Source organism: Oncorhynchus keta, chromosome 31 (genome assembly GCF_023373465.1).
Source record: "Oncorhynchus keta strain PuntledgeMale-10-30-2019 chromosome 31, Oket_V2, whole genome shotgun sequence".
In the NCBI taxonomy this organism is placed as follows: Eukaryota; Metazoa; Chordata; class Actinopteri; order Salmoniformes; family Salmonidae; genus Oncorhynchus; species Oncorhynchus keta.
In genome coordinates, this window is record NC_068451.1 from 4161394 (window position 1) to 4174285 (window position 12892).

Below are 12892 nucleotides of genomic sequence, written 5' to 3' on the forward strand. Positions count from 1 at the left end.
TCTTTCTTTCTTTCGGTCACTCAGAGGACCTGAGCCGTAGGACTACCTGACCTGATGACTCCTTGCTGTCCCCAGTCCACCTGGCCTTTCTGCTGCTCCAGTTTCAACTGTTTTGCCTGCGGCTCTGGAGCCCAGACCTGTTCACCGGACATGCTACCTGTCCCAGACCTGCTGTTTTCAACTCTCTAGAGACCGCAGGAGCGGCAGAGATACTCTGAATCATCGGCTATGAAAATCCAACTGACATTTACTCCTAAGGTGCTGACTTGTTGCACCCGCTGGTCGTCTATGAACATTTGAACATCTTGGCAATGTACTATTATAATCTCCACCCAGCACAGCCAGAAGAGGACTGGCCACCCCTGAGAACCTGGTTCCTCTCTAGGTTTCTTCCTAGGTTCCTACCTTTCTATGGAGTTTTTCTTAGCCACCGTGCTTCCACATCTGCATTTCTTGCTGTTTTAGGCTGGGTTTTTGTATTGCACTTTGTGACCTCGGCTGATGTAAAAAGGGCTTTATAAATAAATTTGATTGAACAGGACCCTGAAGGAAGGAATACGGGTCTACTTGGCTGTGGGACAACCTTTTGATGTGGCTCTGTGCCTTACACTACTCCACATCTGGGGTGTCTCCTGGCTCTCTCATGATTGGCTGTAACTGAAACTGCCTCTCCCAAAAAAAGAACAAGCCTGCTGCAGCAACGCAAGCCTATGTTGGAGCACCACAGCAACAAATGAAACAACTTTATGATATGTCTCAGAGTGAAACAACCAAGCCTGAAGGCCCAGGACTGGGTGCGAATCAGGACTGACAACCATCGGAACAAGCTCTCCTCATTTTGGTCCAAGCCCCTGAGAGTGGGACGACAGCTAGGGCCTGCAACATTCCAACTTCAGGATGGATCCCATTGGCATGCAAATTCCCACAAAGGTCCAACCAGGCTCAGTTCAGGGCCCTTCCACCAGTCAGGCCTCAAATGCCTGCAGTTCCCCTGTCACAGCTCTGAACACTGGGAGACCCCAACGGTTCATAGCTCCTCCCTCGTGGCTTAAAGGCTATGTAAACTAAAGCGAGGAGGTTTTTTTTTGGGGGTGGAATGTTGTGTTCAGTAATATGGTGTCGTAGCTCAGTTGAGTATAGAATACTGTTGCTTTAAGAATGTTTCAGACACATTGTGTGTGAATGGAGGTGTGAGGACTCGATGAGTGAGTTTTGTACGAGTTGTTAACATGTTGATCTGAAGGAAAGACATTCAGTTTAATGGCACAACAAGTCTCCGTGAATCTGTAACACTTACGTTCTCTTTCCTTGTGCTCAAGTTCAAATTTCTGTTGCTCCAACTTTGCCTTTAGTTATAACTCTCGCAGTTGCATGTCTATGGGACTCACTCATTCAGTTTAACGGGACCCTTTTCACCAACCTCCCTCTCCGGAAGGATTTCCTCCTCCACCAAGGCAGTACAGACCAACTCTTTGACTACAGCTTTGGATCGCCAGCTGCCAACTTGATGTCAATATGCTTTGCAATGACAAGCAGATTCACCTTTGTACATTTATCAAACATCTCCCATGTAGGGTTTTACCACAAATGCTTCCAACTTAAAGTCCATGGTTTTAATTTGATAAGCCTGTGTGTTTCGGCAACTTTCAACATGATTGCACCAATGTGGAAACCCCTGTTAGTGAAAGAAACTCTAGTAAAGAACAAGAAGGCCTGTACACTCTTTACGCTCCACCACTTTATTGACTACGTTTCGATCCGAAATGGATCTCCATCAGGTCCAACAAACAAACTGAGTGCTCACTTCCCAAAGTATACATGCAGTACTTCACCTCACATGACCGTAACGCGCAAAACGCATGCTGGGTGTGGAAACAATTCAATTCACTTTAGTGCATAATCAATCATAATTCATTACAGAGGGACATATGGTCATAATGGAGTACACGCTGAGCACATGTTGGCTGCTTTTCCTTCACTCTGCAGTCAAACTCATCCCAAACCATCTCAATTGGGTGGGAGTTCGAGTGATTGTGGAGGCCAGGTCATCTGATGCAGCACTCCATCACCCTCCTAGGTCAAATAGCCCTTATACAGCTTGGAGGTGTGTTTTCTGTCATTGTCCTGTTGAAAACAAATGATAGTCCCGCGTATCGCTGCAGAATGCTGAGGCAGCCATCCTTGTTAAGTTTGTCTTGAATTCTAAATAAATCACTGACAGCGTCACCAGCAAAGAACCCCCATACCATCACAGCTCCTCCTCCATGCTTCACGGTAGGAACCACACATGCGGAGATCATCCGTTCACCTACTCTGCGTCTCCCAAAGACCGAACTGAAAATCTCACATTTGGACTCTTCAGACCAAAGGACAGATTTCCACCGGTCTAATGTCCATTGCTTGTGTTTCTTGGCCCAAACAAGTCTCTTCTTATTATTAGTGTCCTTTAATAGTGGTTTATTTGCAGCAGTCTCCTCTGAACAGTTCATGTGTCTGTTACTGCATTGATTTTGACTGCAATTTCTGAGGCTGGTAACTCTAATGAACTTATCCTCTGCAGCAGAGGTAACTCTGGGTCTTCCTTTCCTGTGGCGGTCCTCATGAGAGCCAGTTTCATCATAGCACTTGATGGTTTTTGCGACTGCACTTGAAGAAACTTTCATAGTTCTTCAAATGTTCTAGATTGACTGACCTTCATGTCATAAAGTAATGATGGACTGTCATTTCTATTTGCTTATTTGAGCTGTTCTTGCCATAATATGGACTTGGTCTTTTACCAAATAGGGCTATCTTCTGTATACCACTCCTACCTTGTCACAACACAACTGATTGGCTCAAACGCATTAAGAAGGAAATACATTCCACAAATTAACTTTTAACAAGGCACACCTGCATTCTACCTCATGAAGCTGGTTGAGAGAATGCCAAGAGTGTGCAAAGCTGTCATCAAGGCAAAGGGTGGCTATTTTGAAGAATCTCAAATATAAAATATATTTTGATTTAACACTTCTTTGGTTACTACATGATTCCATATGTGTTATTTCATAGTTTTGATATCTTCACTATTATTCTACAATTTAGGACATTTAAAAAATAAAGAACCTTTGAATGAGTAGGTGTGTCCAAACTTTTGAATGGTACTTTATATGTACAAAATAACCAAGTAGGAGACCTGAAAGGCAGGACAAATCAACATGACGTATTCTTGTAAGGAATGGTCTGATATCAAACTCTTGGTTCAAACCTTTAGGAGTCATGATACACAAACGATAAATATAATACAATTCCCTTCTCAGTAATAGATTATCAGTATCTCCCCCCTCCTAGAATTCTTATCATGTTCGATACCAATGTATATCAGAGAGCTGTTGTGACGAGTTTCCCAGCTAGCACTCGCAGTGAAATTGACTAGAATGTCAAATTCTAAAATGTTGAAATGTTCTGAGACTGAAGCAAAGGTTTACACTGCAAAGGTATCACAGTTGTAAAAACTATGCATTAATGTGAACCTACACTATGTAACTTCCAAGTACTGTAAATACTACCCAAAACAGTGGGACTTGACTCAACCCTGTCAACCCTGTTCATAATAAACAGACTATTTCAAGTGAGTATTCAGTTGAAGAATGAGATCTCTTCCATATGTTATTTACATAGCTATATGTGACTCACCACCTGGATTCAGTCTTATGTAGTGTTACGGATATAGTTATCCTGTGTGTGTGTATCCTGTGTGTGTGTTTCTTTTCTCTCCTTCTCCCCTCACAGGTGAAAATCATCACTCCCCAATCAATCATCAATCAGAAGACACACCTCCTCCTATTTCCTGACCTATCACAGTTCCTTCCCCATGGTTTAAAAACCCCATCATTTGTTTGTTCTAGAGCTCAGCTCAGCTCAGCTCAGCTCAGCTCAGCTCAGCTCAGCTCAGCTCAGCTCAGCTCAGCTCAGCTCAGCTCAGCTCAATCTCTCTGTAATGCCATGTCTGTAGGTCTCTGTGTTTCACTCTCGCTTTGTGTCTTAAACCTCTCTTTTGTTTAAAGCACCTCCATAGCACTTTGTCATCAGCTGTGAGTATTGTTTTTGGTTATGGTGTTTGTTTGTTGCTGGTGGGAAAAGGGGGAAACCAAGACAAGTCGCCCATGGGCATACACTACCCGTAGGTGAACTTTGTTAAATACACTAGTTAGAACTGGGCGGACCACCCACTGTATTTTTGGTTAGTTAGTTGGCTGTTGTTAAAGTAGGCTAGTCTAGCTTAGGGGTGTTTTTGAATACTTATTGTTTCTTTCCTTGGGTCCAGCTCAGCCCCTTTTCCTGCTCCCCCCATTACCGTGTGTTTATAAATAAACCTAGTTTGACGGTAGATTTCTGTTGTCGTGGTTATTTCGTGCACACTTTTACTTTGTCACAATAATAATTTGCATGAGTTATGTTACGGGTGTCATTACCATCCCCCCTAGACTGTCGGGCCAAAAGGGATTCGTAACAGTAGGAAAATGTGTAATGGTGTTTTTTTACATTGGATAAAATTACAAATGTTTTGGTATGTAGTGAAGAGCTCTTCTTTTCTTCACACATTCACACAATCTTAAACTTTAGTCCCACCCATCTCGAAGCGCTCTCAGAGCATACACTTGATGCTCTGACCTATGATTTATTTACCTCTTGATAACATGAAAACAGCTTACCCAGCTCTGCTGGCAACAATTTCATTACACTTTTTTTTGCTGACATTTACTGACCCTGAGCCTGCCTGACGTCCTGTACCATTTCCCCACTACTCTGGATTAACGACCTCAGCCTGACTTCGGCCTGCCTGCCATCCTGTACCACTACTCTGGATTATCTACCCCTGCCTGCCTTGATCTGTCATTTGCCTGCCCCTGTTGCTGTCATAAACATTGTTATTTCAACACGGTCTGCATTTGCGTCTTACCTGAAACGTGATAGTACGAACTGTCCCTGTCTGATCCAACAGACTTGGACCAGATCCGCAACACCATCTCCTTCCAAAGAGCCCTCATTGGTAGACACAAGGAGTTGCTTTGTGGTCTGATGGAAGGGTTCCAGGACATGGCCGAACGTCATGACCTAGCATTGGACGCTTTGTGGGAGAAATTCCGTGGGTTGCCTACTAGGCAGCCTACCACAACGATAACCTCCCAGTCCCTCAGTAACATGGCTGGTAGCAGCTCCATCACCCCGGATTCCCCGAGCAGCCTTCTTCATTCCCCTCGCACCGCTCGAATATAGTGTACATTATTACGCTGATATCCAGGAGGGCACTCGCCCTGGGCCACGGCGGTGTGGGAGAAACAATTCGCCATCTGCCACAGTCTGGAGGTATTCGTGGCGGAGGTGAGAAAGGTTTGAGGCTCCGGTGACTGGGAGAGAGGCTGCCCGGAAGTTACTCAAGCTTCGTCAGGACTCCCTCAGTGTGGCAGACTATGCGGTGGATTTCTGCACGCAAGCAGCGGAGTGTACCTGGAACCTGGAAGCGCTGTTCGACACTTTCCTGCATGGATTATCGGAGGAAGTAAAGGACGAGCAAGCAGTCTGGGAACTATCGACAGATCTCAACTCACTCATCACTTTAACCAGCTGGATTGATGGTCGGCTACGGGAACGTAGGAGGGACAAGAGGTCTGACTTGCGGCCCCAATCACTCACTCAATGATCCCACCTTGCATCTGATGAACTCCGGAATTCCCCGGCGTCTTCGTCCTTGAGAGGATCTGAGCTTACCGAAGTTCCTCCAAGACCCTCCGAAGACTGCCAATTTTCCACTTCCCAAGCCGATGCAGGGCTAGGCTGTCTCCAGCCGAACGCGTACTCAGACTTTAACACCCAGAGTTGTCTGTATTGTGGTGCTGCCTGTCATTATGTGTCTACCTGTCCCATCAAGAGACCTAGCTCATTGGTAGGAATGAGTACTCTGGTGGGTCTTAATGATAATGTTGCTTCTTCCCCTACTCGCCCCCTTCTCCATACCACCCTGCTGTGGGGTGATCAGTCCATGTCTCTCCAGATACTCATCGACTCGGGGGCCGATATGAGTCTTATGGACGTTACCCTGGTGTCTGAGCTGGGCATCCCCACTCAACCCCTCTCCATTCGCATGTATGTTAGAGCGCTGGACGGGTGCTCTATAGGCCGGGTTACCCACCATATCACCCCCATAAACCTACGAGTGTCGGAACCACAGCGAGACGATAAAATTCCTGCTAATTGAGTCTCTGCGGGTTCCTGTGGTATTGGGATTCTCTTGGCTCAGGTGACCCAATCCCTCGATTGATTGGTCTACTGCTTCATTAAATAGTACCCACAAAACACCACTCAACGTCAACAGTGAAGAGGCAACTCCGGGATGCTGGCCTTCTAGGCGGAGTTCCTCTGTCCAGTGTATGTGTTCTTTTGCCCCTCTTTTCTTCTTATTGGCCAGTCTGAGATATGGCTTTTTCTTTGCATCTCTACCTAGAAGGCCAGCATCCCGGAGTCGCCTCTTCACTGTTAATGTGGAGACTGGTGTTTTGCAGGTACTATTTAATGAAGCTGCCAGTTGAGGACTTGTGAGACGTCTGTTTCTCAAACTAGACACTCTCTAATGTAGTTGTCCTCTTGTACACAGCATTGTACAAGATCTTCAGTTTCTTGGCAATTTATTGCATGGCATAGCCTTCATTTCTCAGAACAAGAATAGACTGATGAGTTTCAGAAGAAAGTCTTTGTTCCTGGCCATTTGGAGCCTATAATCAAACCCACAAATGCTGATGCTCCAAATCAAATCAAATCAAATGTATTTATATAGCCCTTCGTACATCAGCTGATATCTCAAAGTGCTGTACAGAAACCCAGCCTAAAACCCCAAACAGCAAACAATGCAGGTGTAAAAGCACGGTGGCTAGGAAAAACTCCCTAGAAAGGCCAAAACCTAGGAAGAAACCGGGCTATGTGGGGTGGCCAGTCCTCTTCTGGCTGTGCCGGGTAGAGATTATAACAGAACATGACCAAGATGTTCAAATGTTCATAAATGACCAGCATGGTCGAATAATAATAAGGCAGAACAGTTTAAACTGGAGCAGCAGCACAGTCAGGTGGACTGGGGACAGCAAGGAGCCATCATGTCAGGTAGTCCTGGGGCACGGTCCTAGGGCTCAGGTCCTCCGAGAGAGAGAAAGAAAGAGAGAATTAGAGAGAGCATATGTGGGGTGGCCAGTCCTCTTCTGGCTGTGCCGGGTAGAGATTATAACAGAACGTGGCCAAGATGTTCAAATGTTCATAAATGACCAGCATGGTTGAATGATTATATCCAGATGCTCAACTAGTCTAAAGAAGGACAATTTTATTGCGTCTTTAATCAGAACAACAGTTTTCAGTTGTCCTAACATAATTGCAAAGGGGTTTTCTAATGATCAATTAGCCTTTTAAAATTATAAACTTGGATTAGCTAACACAACGTGCCATTAGAACAAAGGAGGGATGGTTGCTGATAATGGGCCTCTGTATGCCTACATAGATATTCCAGACAAAATAGCAGTTTCCAGCTACAGTAGTCATATACAACATTAACAATGTCTACACTGTATTTCTGATCAATTTGATGTTATTTTAATGGACACATTTGTTTTTGCTTTTCTTTCAGAACAAGGACATTTCTAAGTGATCCAAAACTATTGAACGTTAGTGTATATTACTCTTACAGAATTTCCCCGTGGGCGAGGATATTGGAAATGTAACCAAAGCGTACTGGATTTTTAACTAGGACAGAATAATTTATAACTGACTTTTTCCCACATAACATAAAGCAGATCCCCTTATTGTATGGGACACTTGCCTCTAAATGTGCCTTTAGAGGCCATGCAATTCAGTACTCATCTATAAAACAAAAGCAATTTAGGTCAAATGAGTCCATATTAACAAAGGATATAGAAAGACCTACAGTACAGATAGCAATAAAAAACTGTACCACAGAGGCTCAGAATAAGTCAGAGGAAAAACTAAAAGAAATGGAGGAACTTATTTAAGAAAGATCCAGTGTAATATATAAAGCGAACTGGATGGAATATGGGGGAAAATGCACCAAATTATTTTCAATCTTCAACATGGAAATGTTAACAAACCATTGTTTTCCTGAAACTTATTACAAATGATGGAGTCAATCATGATTCACCGAATTAGATTTTGAAAGAGGAAAGCATATGTTTTTGTTTCCGTCTCCTCCATCTCCACTAACCGAAGCTAATTGTATGTTTTTGTTTTCCTATTAATAACATCTGCACAAAAAAAGACTCACGTGAAGGCCACATTACAGAGGAGGAACTTCTTCCAATTAAATTAAAGCCGTTAAGTTTGGGAAAACTCTAAGACTGGATGGTATACCAGTGGAAGTATTCCAAACTTTTTTTGATGTACTCATAGGAACCATTATTAGCACGTTTGAACCACTCCTATGTAAATGGTAGATTATCGGACACTCGAGGTCTGATTTCATTATTGCTGAAACAGGATCCATATAAAAACATTTGGAGGCCTCTTAAACTTCAGTGTTGTGATGCAAAAATTATAGCTAAATGCTAAGCGCATAGAATTTAAAAGGTTTTGTCAGATATTATTCATCCAATACAAATTGGAGATAATATAAGACAAGTACTGGAAACAATAGAACGCTATGACATATCAGGGAAACCAGGCCTGGTTTCCTTAGCTGACTTTGAAAAGGCTTTTGTTAAAGTACGACTGGAGTTTATATATAAATGCCTGGAATACTTCAATTTTGGAGAACCTCTTTATGAAATGGGTTAAAGTTATGTATAGTAACCCTAGGAGTAAAATAGTAAATAATGGCTACATCTCAGGTGTAGGCAGAACATTTTGCGTTCACAGACTGTTTGTGAGAGACGAAAGTGCCTTGGGACACAAGTCATTTTTTATATCTCTCTCATGATTAGAAGGAGAGAGAATCAGAGCAGTAATCAGTCCATACTCCTGCCTGGCAGCAGGTGGCTAATGGGGGCCTTAGGCACCCACATCCTGCCTGCATATAGAACATCTGATTTGCTCCAGTGCATCTGATTGTAATGCATGCTAAATGAAAAACCCTGAGGACTGCAATGTTCTGAGAAGACCAGAGATACTGTACTGCTACCTGGAAGGAACAAATCCAACATACTCAGGATGCAGAGTATGAAACCTATGGTGTTAATTAAAAACTGAATGCATGTGGTTCAATTGAACCACATAATATGCACAACATATCTATGCAATATTATGCCTTGATTTAATTTAATTTCTGTTTTAGGTCTCTGAAAGGGGAAAAGGAAAGTCTGAAAAAGCTAAATGTTATGAGCAAAGGCTAGGTTCGACTTGAGTGCACCATCAGGTTGGGGACACACGTTGTTTCCTAAATGTCTTTCTGGGAAATGTGGCATTGTTGGAGTAATTGTTTTTTTGCACAGGGGTGTTTTGGCAGAGCAAATATCTTGTACGATCACTGTGACCTCAGACATCAGACTTGAGGCCTGAAACTCTACGGTCTTATCTATTTGAAAGAATATACATTTATCTGTTGTTTCTATATCTGTGCACATACAACTGTGTACATGTTTTTTTTCTTCGCTGAAGGAGAGGGACAACAATATTCCTGTGTACTCTGGGCAGCCCAAGGAGCTCAGCATGTGATCTCAAAATCTACCTGCAGAATCCTTCCAGGATCACACATTTCAGATTCTAAAGCTCTGTTCCATGTTTTGCGGTTAGACAAGTTCCAAAGACATCAAGATAGGTTTCTGTGCAGTGTTATACAACGGTTGGGTCTAATCCTGATTGGTTAAAATCGCTTTCCAGCTGGTGTCTATTCCACAAATTGCCACCGGCTAAATCTATGACGTCATAATACCTATTTACTCTGTTCCATCTGGCTGCGCAATGCACCGTCTCATCAGCCCAGACAGGCACTTTAGGAACTTGATCTCCACTATAAAAAGCATCTAGACATTATCTCACATTTGTTTTAGACTAACATTTCATTTTCAACAGCAGAGATTTGTATAGACTTTGATGTCTGTCTGTCCGACATTTGCAACATTGTTTCAATATTCAAATTCGATCTTCTGCTGTCCCATAGTAATGAACGAGACGAGACATACAGGCAGGCAAAGTTTCTCAGCCAGTCGAAATCATGAATCAGCTGGCATCATTTTTATATTTATATACTATATAATATACAAAAAAATCGCGCCTCATTGGCTCATGGATGTATCAAAATAAATGTCAATAGAAAACAGATTAAACAAATGCAAATGCGACTACTTTGGTGTTATTCTCGCTGCACTTTTTGACATGATTGTAAATCAGCCGTAGTTAGCTAGCAAGCAAGGGATAAGAACGTTGCCAGTCAGTAATAGAACATTTAGAACGAACGACTGGGTCTGTGTCCATAGACAGAACAAAAACACTGAACGACTGGGTCGCGTCTCTAGCAACCCTAGATTTGTGTCGGGACTATATCTTGTGGAAGGATGAAATAGTATAAATTAAACAAACTAATTTTTAAATTAAAATATGTAAATAATTATTTTAATATGTTGGTAAAAGTGATAATGCCCTCGAAGCCGGTGTTTGGAGGATATATGCCAACCCTCACTTTATCTCGGGCCTAACAACACCTGTGCCAATATATCCTCCTAACACCGGCTTCTCGAGCATTATCATTTAATAATTCAACAGAGTGAACAGACTGCAAGCACATTGTGTGCTCAATTCAAAGTTGTTTTGTTTTGTTGCAAGAACATCAATTTGTACTAATAATGCTGTTTACATGGACATCTGATAATCAAATGCACAGCAGGTACTTGAATATACAGTACCAGTCAAAAGTTTGGACATACCTACTCATTCAAGGGTTTTTATTTATTTTAATATTTTTTACATTGTAAAACAATAGTGAAGACATCAGAATTATGAAATAACAGATATGGAATCATGTAGTAACCTAAAGTGTTCAACAAATCTACATTTATTTTAGATTTTAGTTTCTTCATAGTAGCCACCCTTTTCCTTGATGACAGCTTTGCACATTATTGGCATTCTCTCAACCAGCTTCATGAGGAATGTTTTTCCAATAGTCTTGAAGGAGTTAGCACGTATGCTGAGCACATGTTGGCTGCTTTTCCTTCACTCTGCGGTCCAACTCATCCCAAACCATCTCAATTGGGTTTGGTTGTGGAGGCCAGGTCATCTGATGCAGCACTCCATCACTCTCCTTCTTGGTCAAATAGCCCTTGGACAGCCTGGAGGTGTGTTTTTGGTCATTGTCCTGTTTGAAAAACAAATGATAGTCCCACTAAGTGCAAACCAGATGTCCTGGTGTATCGCTGCAGAATGCTGTGGTAGCCATGCTGGTTAAGGAGACTGCATGAATCAGGCCTTCATGGTCAAATTTCTGCAAAGAAACCACTACTAAAGGACACCAATAATAAGACGAGACTTGCTTGGGCCAAGAAACAGACGCAATGGACAACAAACCAGTGGAAATCTGTCCTTTGGTCTGATAAATCAAAATGAGAGATTTTTGGTTCCAACCGCCGAGATGCAGAGTTGGTGAACAGATGATCTCCGCATGTGTGCTTCCCACCGTGAAGCATGGAGGAGGAGGTGTGGTGGTGTGGGGGTGCTTTGCTGGTGACACTGTCAGTGATTTATTTCGAATTCAAGGCACACTTAACACACACATATATATATATATATATATATATATATATATATATATATATATATATATATATATATATACAGTATATACAGTGCCTTTGGAGAGTATGCAGACCCCCTGGCTTTTTCCATATTTCGTGACGTTACAGCTTTATTCTCAAATGTATTGGTTTTTTTTCTCATTAATCTATACACAATACCCCATGATGACAAAGCAAAAACAGGTTTTTATCAATTGTGGCAATTATTATTATTTTTTAAAACAAAAATGTCATATTTGCTTAAGTATACAGACCCTTTACTCAGTACTTGTTGAAGCACCTATGGTAGCGATTACAGCATCAAGTCTTCTTGAGTATGACGCTACAAGCTTGGCACACCTGTATTTGGGGAGTTTCTGCCATTCTTCTCTGCAGATCCTCTCAAGCTCTGTCAGGTTGGATGGGGAGCATTGCTGCACAGATATTTTCAGGTCTCTCCAGAGATGTTCGATCAGGTTCAAGTCCGGGCTCTGGCTGGGCCACCCAAGGACAATCAGAGACTTGTCCTGAAGCCACTCTGTGTTGTCTTGGCTGTGTGCTTAAGGCTGTTTGTTCAGTTCATCTTTCCTTCGGTCCTGACTAATCTCCCAGTCCCTGCCGCTGAAAAACATTGTCACAGCATGATGCTATCACCACCATGCTTTACCGTAGGGACGGTGCCAGGTTCCCTCCAGACGTGACGTTTGGCAATCAGGCCAAATAATTCAATGTTGGTTTCATCAGACCTGAGAATCTTGTTTCTCATGATATGAAAGTCTTTAGGTGCCTTTTGGCAAACTCCAAGTGGGCTATCATATGCCTTTTACTGAGGAGTGGCTTCCGTTTTTCCACTCTACCATAAAGGCTGGTGGAGTGCTGCAGAGATTGTTGTCCTTCTGGAATAAACTCCCATCTCCACAGAGGAAGTCTAGAACTCTGTCAGAGTGACAATCAGGTTCTTGGTCACCTCCCTGACCAAGGCCTTTCTCACCCGCTTGCTCAGTTTGACTGAGCAGCCAGCTCTAGGAAGAGTCTTGGTGGTTCCAAACTTCTTCCATTTAAGAATGATGGAGGCCACTGTGTTCTTGGGGACCTTCAATGCTGCAGACATGTTTTGGTACCCTTCCCTAGATCTGTGCCTCGACACAATCCTGTCTCGG